Source organism: Suricata suricatta, chromosome X, assembly GCF_006229205.1.
Source record: "Suricata suricatta isolate VVHF042 chromosome X, meerkat_22Aug2017_6uvM2_HiC, whole genome shotgun sequence".
Lineage (NCBI taxonomy): Eukaryota > Metazoa > Chordata > Mammalia > Carnivora > Herpestidae > Suricata > Suricata suricatta.
The window spans coordinates 2194397-2206832 of NC_043717.1; positions in this window are offsets into that span (position 1 = coordinate 2194397).

A 12436-nucleotide genomic window follows, 5' to 3' on the forward strand; every position below is an offset into this window, starting at 1 on the left:
CCTTATTATTTTCTTTACTTTTTTTTCCTCTTCTTTTTTTGGTGGTGGGGGTGGTTATGTTTAAATGAAGTTGCTTTTACAGCACCAAAGACTTAATCATCCATTTCCTACATAAAAGGTAGCTACTTTTTTGCATGGACCTCAAGTATACTGTAGTATAGAGGTGGAATTTAAGGAAAGGTATTAAGCAGGCTGTGTTGTAGCTTATGGGCAAGTAATAAATTGTATCATTTATCTTGAATGTATCATAGATAAGCTGCTATATAGCGATCGCCACTTCAGATAGCTGTGAAATTAGGTGATTAACTAGTTGTTACTTAACCTTCTAATTTCTGTATAAGTCTAATTACATGAAATAGAAGTTGGTGCTTTGATTTTTTACTTTGCTTTTCTGTCTGGAGTGTCATTGTAACCACTGTATTGTAAATGATGGAAAATAATTGCATATGTTAAAAAATAGTGTTATATTCAAAATAAATAAATAAATAAATAATTTAAAAAAAGAAAGGACGGAGAGATAGATTCCATTGACAGACAGGAAGAAATGGAAAGTCATCTGTGACTCTCACAGGTGGAGGATCATAACTATGTATGCAATCAGTCTGTCATATCAACTGTGGAAAATACACCAGTACCCCAGAATGGCATACTTCTTGTTTTTTTCAAGTTTGTTTATCTATCTATCTATCATCTATCTAAAGAGTGAGAGTGAGTGGAGAAGGGGCACAGAGAGAGAGACAGGCTCTGCAGTGTCAGCACAGAACCCCACATGGGGCTTGAACTAATGAACCTCAAGATCATAACGTGAGCCAAACTCAAGAGCTGTGTACTTATTTTTTCATCTTTTTTTTAATGTTTTATTTTTATTTTTGATACAGAGAGAGACAGAACATGAGAGGGGGAGGCGCAGAGAGAGAAGGAGACACAGAACCGGAAGCAGGCTCCAGGCTCTGAGCTAGCTGTCAGCACAGAACCTGACGCGGGGCTCGAACCCACGAATGTGAGATCTGACCTGAGCCGAAGTCGGAGGCTTAACCGACTGAGCCACCCAGGTGCCCAAGAGCTGTGTACTTAATCAAGTGAGCCACCCAAGCGCCCTGGAAGGACATACATCCAAGAGGTACCGGTGGTTGTGCTGGTGGTTAGTTAGGTGACAAGTGAACTTTTCTTTCTTCTCATCTGAATTTTACAGAGCATACATTTTCTTTATCAATTAGAAACATTCTGGAAGTCCGGGAGGGGAAGCTAGTGATGTGTTTATTTGTGAATTACCAACGCAAAGACTTGGTGTGGTTGTCTAATGCAAAAAACATAAGGAGAAAAGAAGCACCAGACAGTGCAGGAACTTGAACAAAAGAGAAGTAGGTAAATTTAGAAGCGATAAAAACCAGGGTTTCGTTGTCCATGTCAAAAGCTGTTGGAAGAGGCAGAATCTGGTGCTGAGCAGAAAATAGGAATCTGTTTCTCAAGGGGAATTTTGAGAATATTTTCAACAAGATTGTGTCTTTAATGACCCTTGTTTAGGGGGGAAGCTGCAATTAGCTTCACAGCAGGAACGACAGTGGCTTCCAAAGAAACTACCATTTTTAGATACTGGGAAACAGACATATCAAAGGAATTGGATTAACACAAAGTAATCTGTGGGGAAAAAAATCTAATATTCAAAGAAATCTCTAAATGTGTTCTGTTCTAGTAAATACATAGCACCAACTTTGAGAATAGTTACCTTCATATTTATTTTAAGTTGTATTATGGTGGTCCCTGTTCAATAATAAAAAATCATTATTATAATGTTGCAATTCACTGATGTGGCAGTATCTTTAATTACATGGTGCAAGATGCGTCTTTAGAAAGTGGGGATTTTTCTGAAAAATATGTCTAATGTCTGGAGATAATTAATGCGTTCTTTAGAAGCATTGCTTTACACTTATAAGTATGGAAGATTGGGGTGCCTGGTTGGTTCAGCGTGGAGAGCATGTGTGTCTTGATCTTGGGGTCATGAATTTGAGCCTCATGTTGGGCTTAGAGTTTAATTTAAAATTTAAAGAAATGCTTTATTTTTTTAGTGTTTGTTTATTTTTGAAAGAGAGAGAGACCATGTGAGCAGGGGAGGGGCAGAGAGAGAGGGAGACACCGAATCGGAAGCCGGCTCCAGGCTCCGAGCTGCCAGCACAGAGCCTCATGTGGGTCTCAAGCCCATGAACCGTGACATCACAACCCGAGCCCAAGTCGGACACTTAACTGACTGAGCCACCCAAGTGCACCAAAAACAAACTCTTAAAAAAAGACTATCGTTTCTGGCAGAAGGATACAGCTCTTTTCACATCAGAAGTTAACAATTTAGAAACAAATTCTGAAAACTTTCATAGCAAAGTGCATCCCTGCATTGGAAGTGGTGAAATAGGACTATTTTAGGAGGCTGCTAAAAATGTACTACTCTCTACAGGTAGGAAAGAGCATCTCAATCAGCAGACCTCACTGGGATTAGGAACTTCATCAGTGACTTCGGGTTTGGGGAAAGCAAGATGAGTTCTGCAGGTCACATGTCAGCTGCCTTGTTTCTGCGAAGGGCCAGACAACATATTTTTAGCTCCTCAGGCCACTCATCTCTGTCATGGCTGTTGCCTCTGCACTTGACAATATGCAAACAGATGGGTGAGTCTGTGTTCCAATAAAACTTTATTTACAAACAGTGATGGCGGGCTGGATGACACTCTAGGGTGCCAATTTCTGGGGTTCTAGGTCTCAGTGGTAAACATGTAAATGTTTCCTTAAAGGAATTGCGTTCATTTTTTTCAGTTAATAAACACTGAGTAAGGGCTATTCATACTAAATCCAATTTTGAGGAGCATCAGAAGACCATAGGTTCTTCTTTTCTTAAATGTTTTTATTATTTATTTTTGAGAGAGAGAGCGCGCGATCAGGGGAGGGTCAGAGACAGAGGGAGACACAGAATCGGAAGCAGGCTCCAGGCTCTGAGCTGTCAGCACAGAGTCCAACACAGGGCTCGAACCCATGAACTGTGAGATCAGACTCTGAGCCAAAGTCAGAGGCTTAACTGACTGAGCCACCCAGGTGCCCCCTTTCTGTTCTTCTAAAATGAAACAACCAGCACATCAAACATTTGTTCGAAGACAGGAATTTGAATACATGGCAGCTTTTCTGATTTTTGTTTCTGCCGAAGGGGGAAGACTGACTGTCTCCCTGAATCTATAGGAAAATACAAAAACTCGGACATCTTATTTGGGACAAGTGTTTTTTCTCTCTATTGGCATCTGCTTCTCAAAAAGGATGCACAGGAAGAACGTGGCTGCCTTAGTCGGTGGAGCACGTGAGTCTTGATCGTGGAATTGGACGTTTTAGTGTCAATGTTGGGTGTAGAGATTACTTAAAAATAAATTCTTTAAAAAAAAAAGATGCTGAGGGTAATGGCTTGATCAAGCACAGCAGATGCAGATCACCACCCAGAGAATCTTATGGATATTATAAAGGGAGGAGATCAAGGAAAAGTATTGATAGCATTGGAAGGTTTTATTTGAAGAGCGAGAAGACAGGTCTTTTGATGTGGGTGTCAGATTGGATGGGGGCAAACTGTATATATGAGCGTTGAGTAGAGTTGATGTGATAAAAGAATTTATCCTGATGAGAGAAATCATTCAGAGAAGGAGGCTGTTTACCCAGAAGAGTCATCTAATCCTGGGACAAGTAGAATACTCCAGAGGGTCCTCAATCTGACCATGAAATGATTCACTGGCTGCATCGTTACATTCCTGTCACCATTGCCTGGAAGAAAGAGTCGTTGGTTGACGTGGTCTCAACAAGAAGTCAGTGGGATCTGGCACCTCAGTGTATCTGGTGCCTTAATGAGGGCTGTGCAAATCTGGAGCAGGGACTGCAAAACTATGGCCCACATGTTGACCAACTAACTGTTCTTGTAAATAAAGTTTTATTGAGACAGAGAATTGCCCATTCAATGTATGTATTTCTTTATGGCTAATGACAGCTACGTAGTTGAGACAGAGACCATTTGGGTCACAAAGTTGATAATATGTATTCTCCACCACATGACAGAAAAAGTTCAGATTTCCTAAAATTAGCAAGTATTTTCCACAAATATATAGGTCACTTTAAGACCAACTGCAACACTTTTCATGATTTTCCTTATTTAGGTGTCATCCTATGTGTGAACTTAAATTATTACTTAGTTTCTTAGCCTGTTTCTATAAATCTGATACTGTGGTTTCTTTTTTCATTTATTTTTTATTTTTAAAGAATTTACATCCAAGTGAGTTAGCATCTAGTGCACTAATGATTGCAGGAGTAGAATCCAGTGACTCATCTCATACATATAACACCCGTTGCTCATCCCAACAAGTGTCCTCCTTAATGCCCATCACCCTGTGAGCCCATCCCCCCACCCCACGGCCCCTCCAGCAACCCCTCAGTTTTTTCTTTGTATTTAAGTGTTTTATGTCTTGTCCCCTTCCTTGTTTTTATATTATTTTTGTCCCCCTTCCCTTGTGTTCATCTGTTTTGTATCCTAAATTCCACATATGACTGAAGTCATAAGATACTTGTCTTTCTCTGCCTAATTTTGTTTAGCATAATATCCTTTAGTTCCATCCATGCTGCTGCAAATGTCAATAAAAGAGTTCATTCTTTTTTGATCACTGAGTAATATTCCAATGTGTGTGTGTGTGTGTGTGTGTGTGTGTGTGTGTGTGTGTGTACCACATCTTCTTTATCCATTCATCCATCGATGAACCCATGGGCTCTTTCCATACTTTGGCTATTGTCGATAGCACTGCTATAAACATTGGGGTGCACGTGCTCCTTTAAATAAACACTCCTGTATCTTTTGGAGAAATGCCTAGTAGTACAGTTGCTGGGTCATAGGGTAGTTCTATTTTTAATTTTTGAGGAACCCCCATACTGTTTTCCAGAGGGGATGCACCAGTTTGTGTTCCCACCAGCAGTGCAAGAGAGATCCTCTTTCTCTGCATCCTCACCAGCATCTGTTGTTGCCTGACTTGTTACTTTTAGCCACTCTGACAGGTGTGAGGTGGTATCTCAATGTGGTTTTGATTTGTATTTCTCTGATGATATGTGATGTTGAGCACTTTTTCATGTGTCTGTTGCCCACTGTATGTCTTTGGAAAATTGTCTATTCATGTCTTCTGCCTAATTCTTCATTGGATTATTATTTTTTTATGTGTTGACTTTGATAAATTCTTTGTAGATTTTGGATACTTTTGTCTGATATATCATTTGCAAATATCTTCTCCCATTCTGTCGGTTGCTTTTTAGTTTTGCTGATTGTTTCCTTTGCAGTGCTTTTTATCTTGTTAGAAGATAGTTCATTTCTGCTTTTGTTTCTCTTGCCTCTGGAGACGTGTTGACTAAGAAGTTGCTGCAGATGAGGTCCAAGTTGTTGCCTGCTTTCTCCTCTAGGATATTGATGGCTTCCTGTCTTACATTTAGGTCATCCATCTATTTGAGTTTATTTTTGTATAGGGTATAAGAAAGTGACCCAGGTTCCTTCTTTTGCTAGTGCCATCCAATTCTCCCAACACCATTTGCTGAAGAGACTGTCCTTTTTCCTTTGGGTACTCTTCCCTGCTTTGTCAATGATTAGTTGGCCATATGTTTGTGGGTCCATTTCTGGGTTCTCTATCTTGTTCCATTGATCTGAATGTCTGTTCTTGTGCTAGTACCATACTGTCTTGATGATTATAGCTTTGGGATACAGCTTGAGGTCCAGCATTGTGATGTTTCCAGCTTTGGTTTTCTTTTTCAGGGTTGCTTTGGCTATTTGGGGTCTTTTCTGGTTCCATACAAATTTTAGGTTTGTTCTAGCTCTGAGTGGTTTCTTCTACAGTCACATTCTACAGACAGCAAATAAGTTCTCCCTCCTCCAAAAGCCATCTGGTAAATGAACTGTGTCCACGCTAAGTGAAAGAACCCTGTATTTCTTTATACCTAAACATGATTCATGCTTCCTGTCTCTCCACAGAAAGGACTATTATTCAAAATTGGAACATTTGCATATAATAAAGAAATGTCACGATTGAGATTTATTTCAAATTAAAACAATTGTAATAACTTGCATGTGCATATATGCTTATGATCTTAAATTTTCCTTTAGATTTATGTCTATTTATAGGACAGTGAAACTTTTGCTTGTGAAGATAATTCATTCTGGAAACAAGCTTGTTATCCAAAGTGCTCGCGTATCAAAGCAAGTTTCAAAACCTGTGGGCTCAGCTGTGATCACGTGACATGTGGCATCACGGGCAAGACATCGCTCATTTATCAAGTTAAAATTTATTCGGAATGTTCGGTTGTGTTGCAGAACCCTCACAGAACAAGTTACTCGCAATCCAAGGTTTTGCTGTATATCGTCAACTCTATGTATCCAAGTGAGATGGTTAGTTATTCTATGAGTTTATTAGGGAATCCTTTCTTTCCACAGTCTTTCCTTCCTTAAAAGAAACATCTCTCTTCCCTCCATCCATCCCCCATATATATTCAAGGAATAAATGTTATAATTCTGAAAATTTTTGACATCAAGGGGAGATGTAGTGAGAGCCTTTCAGAAATGCTTTCATTAACATGAGCTACATTTCAAGTAAATGAACTCCACGAAAATCTTTCTGAACTCGTAACTATCTTTCAGAACTCACTTCAGAGCAGAGCGGATTTTATGCAAGTGTTCGATGAGGCTCCATGCAATTTGAAGTTGATGAAAGAGAAAAAAAATTATCCTGAGGATCAACAGAGAACCCCCAGGTCTTTTAAGTACTAGGATTTCTGAGCATCGTTTCCATGAATATAAAATAGAAAACGGTGTGAAGACTGGCATGCTAACTTTTTCTTTTTATCCGCTGTGCACTTATACACTTCCAGGGGGGCTCTTTAGAACACCCCGTGATCCCGTGCCGCTTGGGTCCTTTGCCATGTCACACACAAGGGCAGAAATATGTAGATTCAATTTGGGCAGAACACTCTTTGGTGCCAACTATACGCTTTTGTCAGAGACCAACTCACTTATGTTATTAAGGCATTACATTTTATGAAAATAATTTTGAAAGACATGCACAATGAATTTCAAGAAAGAGGACCTGATCTTGAAAATAGCAAATTATGAAATAATGCTACAGAATCGTACAGAATAATTCCCATTTCAGAAGGCTGAGTTACTTTAAGTCTTGTGTATGAACCATTCAAGATTTGTTATGAATAAAACATCCATCCTATGAGTTAGAGGGACAAACAGAGAGAGAAAGTGACTAAGAAGCTAGTTATGGGGCACCTGGGTGACTTAGTCAGTTAAGCATCCGACCTTGGCTCAGGTCATGATCTTGCAGTTATGAGTTCGAGCCCCGTGTTGGGTTCTCTGCTGACAGATCAGAGCCTGGAGCCTGCGTGGGATTCTGTGTCTCGCTCTTTCTCTGCCCCTCCCCCACTTGGACCTATCATCTACCTATCCAACCATTCCTGCATCTATCTTCCTACCTACCTACGTACCTACCTACCTATCATCTCTCTCTCTCATCTACCCATCTACTAATCAATGTATCCATCTACCTACCATCTATTTATCCATCCATCACCTATCTTGTAAACTCACACTTCTCCCAAAACATAATATCTACTCTTGTAGAAGAAAACATTTAACTCAACATAACGTTTTAACTTAAATAGATTGTGTTCATTTTCTAGAAACAAAGCTATGACAAATGCTTTATTTTCTTGTACAGCTTTTAGTATTGTGAGGTAATTTACTATTATTACAGCCAAAATGTCGATAAATTTGAATCTCTAATAGGCATTTGTGTTTCTCTTCAAAGTAGGGTTACATTTTAATGCGTAACAAGAGTGGGGTTTCAATGTGCAAACTGAATGAGTGTTTTGATCCTACAACATTGATTTTGTTCCAGACTCAATATTTTAAATTACATGTGATTCAACAGAGACACTTTTGATCTCTCAAAATCTGTCGGATGACACACATTCGTTGTTTTTTGAAATTCACATAAACAGAGTCTTTTTAACATTATTCCATCTACATATGCACTTAAGGAGCCCTGCAGTGAGCGACGCATGTCGGCTTCTGAGTCGATTGTCATGGTGGTACTACATTTGCAGACTCGTACTGCAGCGACTTTATAATACATCAGACAGCGAACCCTGAGAATAATCGGAAGTGACAGGCAAGGTGAAGGGCATTATGAAAGCGTCCGTGAGCATGAGTGGAGATGAACTGTGTCTGGGGCACGCTGCAGGGACCCGCCAACCCGCGGGCTCTCCCGGCGCCTCACAGAGAATTCTACAAACAACGGATCAAGAGGCATTTCCAGGTGCATGAAGGCTAGACGTTCAAAATCAGCAAAGAAAGTGTCGACTGCGATTTCCAGACGGACGGAGTTAGCCGGACAGCTGTCTGTGGAGCCACCGCCAACCCCAAGGACAGCGATCCACAGAAGGTCTACATTTCAATCCCGCGTTCCAGAAACGTCACACATCACTTGGTATTCCCCGAGGAACCGGGCTCTCTGACTACGTGCCAATCTCAGAGAGCAGAACAGTGAAAGTTAGCATCTGGGGAAGGAGACTGATGTTCACATCAGGCTTCACCCATGGGCCGCTACAGGTAATGGTGGGGGTCTTCACTGGAAAGACAAATCACATCCCCTCCAAGAAGTTATTCTGGTTTGATTAAACTAGATAATGTCAACAACTGCTGTCGACTCTGGCCAACAGCATGTCCACACTCAACATTCTTGGAAGGAATGCAACAATTCTGTACTTTTGTTGGATACGCAGTTTTCCGAGGTGCCCACACCCCCAGGAAGGAATATTGATGTTCAAACATCCATCCGTTGGTCTTGGAGACAACGTGCACGTCAGGACAGAGCTGGAAACACCGGGAGACCCAGTGCAATTCGGATGGGTGAAGGCGTCTGCGTGGACACGCACGTTTTCTTGCATTAGTATGTGCAAACCTTCAAATGAACGTTCACAAACAGCACCTTCAATTCCCTAAATTTCTCGTTCACAGGGAAGCTATCTCGGGCTCTAGATTTGCAAAGTTCATGAGGCATGTGAATGCATCAGACGTGATGAGATTCACGGTGCTACTTTTCTGTTTGAGTGGGGAGGACTTGAGTCTCATGCACGGTGTTTTTTAAAAAAATTTTTGTTTATCTAATTTTGAGAGAGAGACAGAGCATGAGCTGGGGAGGGGCAGAGAGACAGGGTGACACAGAATCCGAAGCAGCTCCGGGCTCTGACCTGTCCCCACAGAATCCAATGCAGGGCTCGAACCCAAAAATGGCGAGATCATGACCTGAGCTGAAGTCAGACGCTCAACCGACGGAGCCCCCCAGGTGCCCTTGGTGTGGTAGTTTTATGAATCCTCTGGTAACATCCAGGGTTGAGAAAGTGGCAAAGGAGAGCCTCAAACCCCTGTCTCCGAATTCTGAACCAGGGCAGAAGCCTCCAGCGTCTCATCAGACTTATTTTCCACACTGGCTCTTTTCTTATTTTTCTAAAGTGTACTCACTGGGCTCTAGAAATTAGACTTGAGACCAGTTCGGTTTCTTAAATGAAATGTGTGTAAACATCCAGCAAGGTGCACCAAAGGGGCGTTTACTCTGAAATATTTCTCTGTAAGCCTTTGCAGAGTTGTTTTAATTACCACACCTTTTGTTCTCCCCCTGACAAATCTTGCTGGCTGTCTATGGGAAAAGCAACAATTGCTTGATGTATGCAGACTTCTTGTGCATGAGCATATTGTAAATGTGGGTTCCCAGGGAGAACACACAAGGAGCGTGGCTGATCAGCATAGACGCACCATCTCAGCTTCCCAAGTTAGGATGAAACATGGCATTTTTACTGTTTACGTGTCTTTACGGATACGTTTGTTCAGGTGAGAAAGCCCTCCCATTAGTGCATTTGCTTGCAAGTTAGAAATGATAAGTGGTTTGAATCATCCAAATATCTGAAAAGTATCTGAAAACAAATTGTCTTTTCATGAGGTTACACCTGCCGTCGAGATTATTACGATGGTTTTCTACAGCGAAATTCTGCAAAACATGCTGGAAATTAGGATCATTTGCTAACGAAATCGTTCATGAGTTATGCCTTTAGGATTATCCCATTGCATGCTTACACTTTATTAACTTAAGTAACTGCATAGATTTTTCTTTTCTAAAGAAAAGTGTTTGCTTGCTGCTTGCTTATTTGTCTTCCGGTGTCCTCCTCGGTAGGTTCGGGTTGGGTCTCCTGGTGTGGGATGCCAGTGAGGTGAGGTGGGCTCCTCAGTGCATCATGCGTCGGAACATCAGCCGTCCATGGCCGATGTGTATTTTGCTTATTCAGTCAACCTCTTGGAAGGGACAGACTGGTATTTTATTTTTTTTAAGTAAACTCTACATCCGACGTGGGGTTCAAACTCACAGCTCCGAGATCAAGAGTCATATGCTCTTCCGATGGAGCCAACAAGGCACCCTGGAAGGGAGATGGTTTAAGACCCTGTAAATATCCTGTTTCTCTTCAAACCCATCCTTATGTTCAGCAAGATTTGATAGGTCTTGCCCAGTCCAAACTGCAAAATGATGGTTCCAAAATTACACACACCACACACACATACGTACATATATGCATATATTCATATACGTGTATGTGTGTCTGCAATTTTGCAAAAAAAAATATGTATATACATATGTATTTCTCCAGCTGTAGAACTTGCTCCATATTTACTAGTCAGGATTGAGCATTTATTATAATAGTCCTTTTTCTATATAGATAGATTATAGCTATTGATATAGATATGTGCATGCATTAAGTAGGGATATATACAAATACGTAGATATATGTATTCACTATGGACACATACATTGCTCTTTTTCAAATGTTTAATATCTACTACTTCACTTAATTTGTTTGGTGCTTGAATTTTCCCCCAATGGGAGCTCCCTTGCCCTTCTGAAAAATTTCTCTAATAGGTTTGAGCACCTTTTTAGTATTGGAAGACATTCCAGGTTTATCTTACGTCTACACAGCCTATCACTGAAATCATCCGTATCTATAAAACTTAGTTCCTTTACTGGCGATTGATATTAGACACTAATATCTGGGTGCAAGACGAGGTCATTGCTCATTGCTCCTGGGTGTCTGTGTCATTTCCTGGGTGTCCAGGGGACAGCACAGCAAATGTTTGTACGATGTGGTAGGTATGTGTGTGCGGATACACACATGCCTGGGTTTACATGTGCTCACGCACACACACACACACACACACACACATACACACTCATAAAGACAGTTGAGCTGTGAAGGACACAGGTTTGATCCATGTCAAGAGTCACAATAGATATTTGCTTCAGATGGAAAAATGTTTGAAGATGTTAAAAGACCGAATAACACGGGTCCCTGAGTGGCTCGGTTGGTTGAGCATCTGACTCTTGATTTCCGCTCAAGTCATGATCCCAGGACTGTGGGATCGACCCGTGTGCATGGGGCTGCATAGTGAACCTGGAGCCTGATTGACATTCTCTCTGTGCCCTTTGCCCTTCCCCTATTTGCTCCCTCTCTCTCTCAAAAATAAAATCCAAAAAAACCGTGCACAATCTACCACCACAATACATGTATGTCTACATACACACAGATTATAAGTTTGGCAAAATGACATTTGGACGTTTTGGTGTGAATTTTCCTGCGACAACAGCTCCGAATAGAATGAGCAGGGATGTCCCTAGTGCTTTGTGTTAAACAGACATGGGTTGCACTTATTCCCGGAGGAATTCAGACCTGAGAGGAAATGAGCAGTGAGGAGCGGAGGGCACGTTGGATGACTAGTCAGAACCAGGTGCACAAACCCTTCAAGAGACGCTGCTGTCATCTGAACCATTTGTCTATGAAACCCGCGGTGGGGGTGAACACACGAGCAGGTGTGTTCCAGGCAGGAAATCTGTTTGCAGTGTCCAGTCACCTTTGGGCGAGTGATGAGAAATTGTTCCTACTTGGAGTCATCGTATTTCTTTAAAATACAGGGTGGCCTGTTCACTCCAATAAGGGCTACTTTTACTGAGAGTTTTACAATGGCTCTGCTAAGAATATATTTGTAATTGGGGCACCTGGGGGGCTCAGCTGGCTGAGCATCCGACTCCTGATTTCGTCTCAGGTCATGATCTCATGGTCAGTGTGATGCAGCCTTGTGTTGGGGCTTAGAGCCTGGAGCCTGTCTCAGATTCTGTGTTTCCCTCTGTCTCTGCCCTTCTTCGGCTTGAGCTCTTTCTCTCTCAAAATAAATAATCTTAAAAATTTAAATAAGAATATATTTGTAATTTTTACCACCTTTCCCTGTCCCTAAAATCAATTGGAACAAGAAACTGAGACACAGTTTGAAACAAGAGTGATTCAATGATTGTCC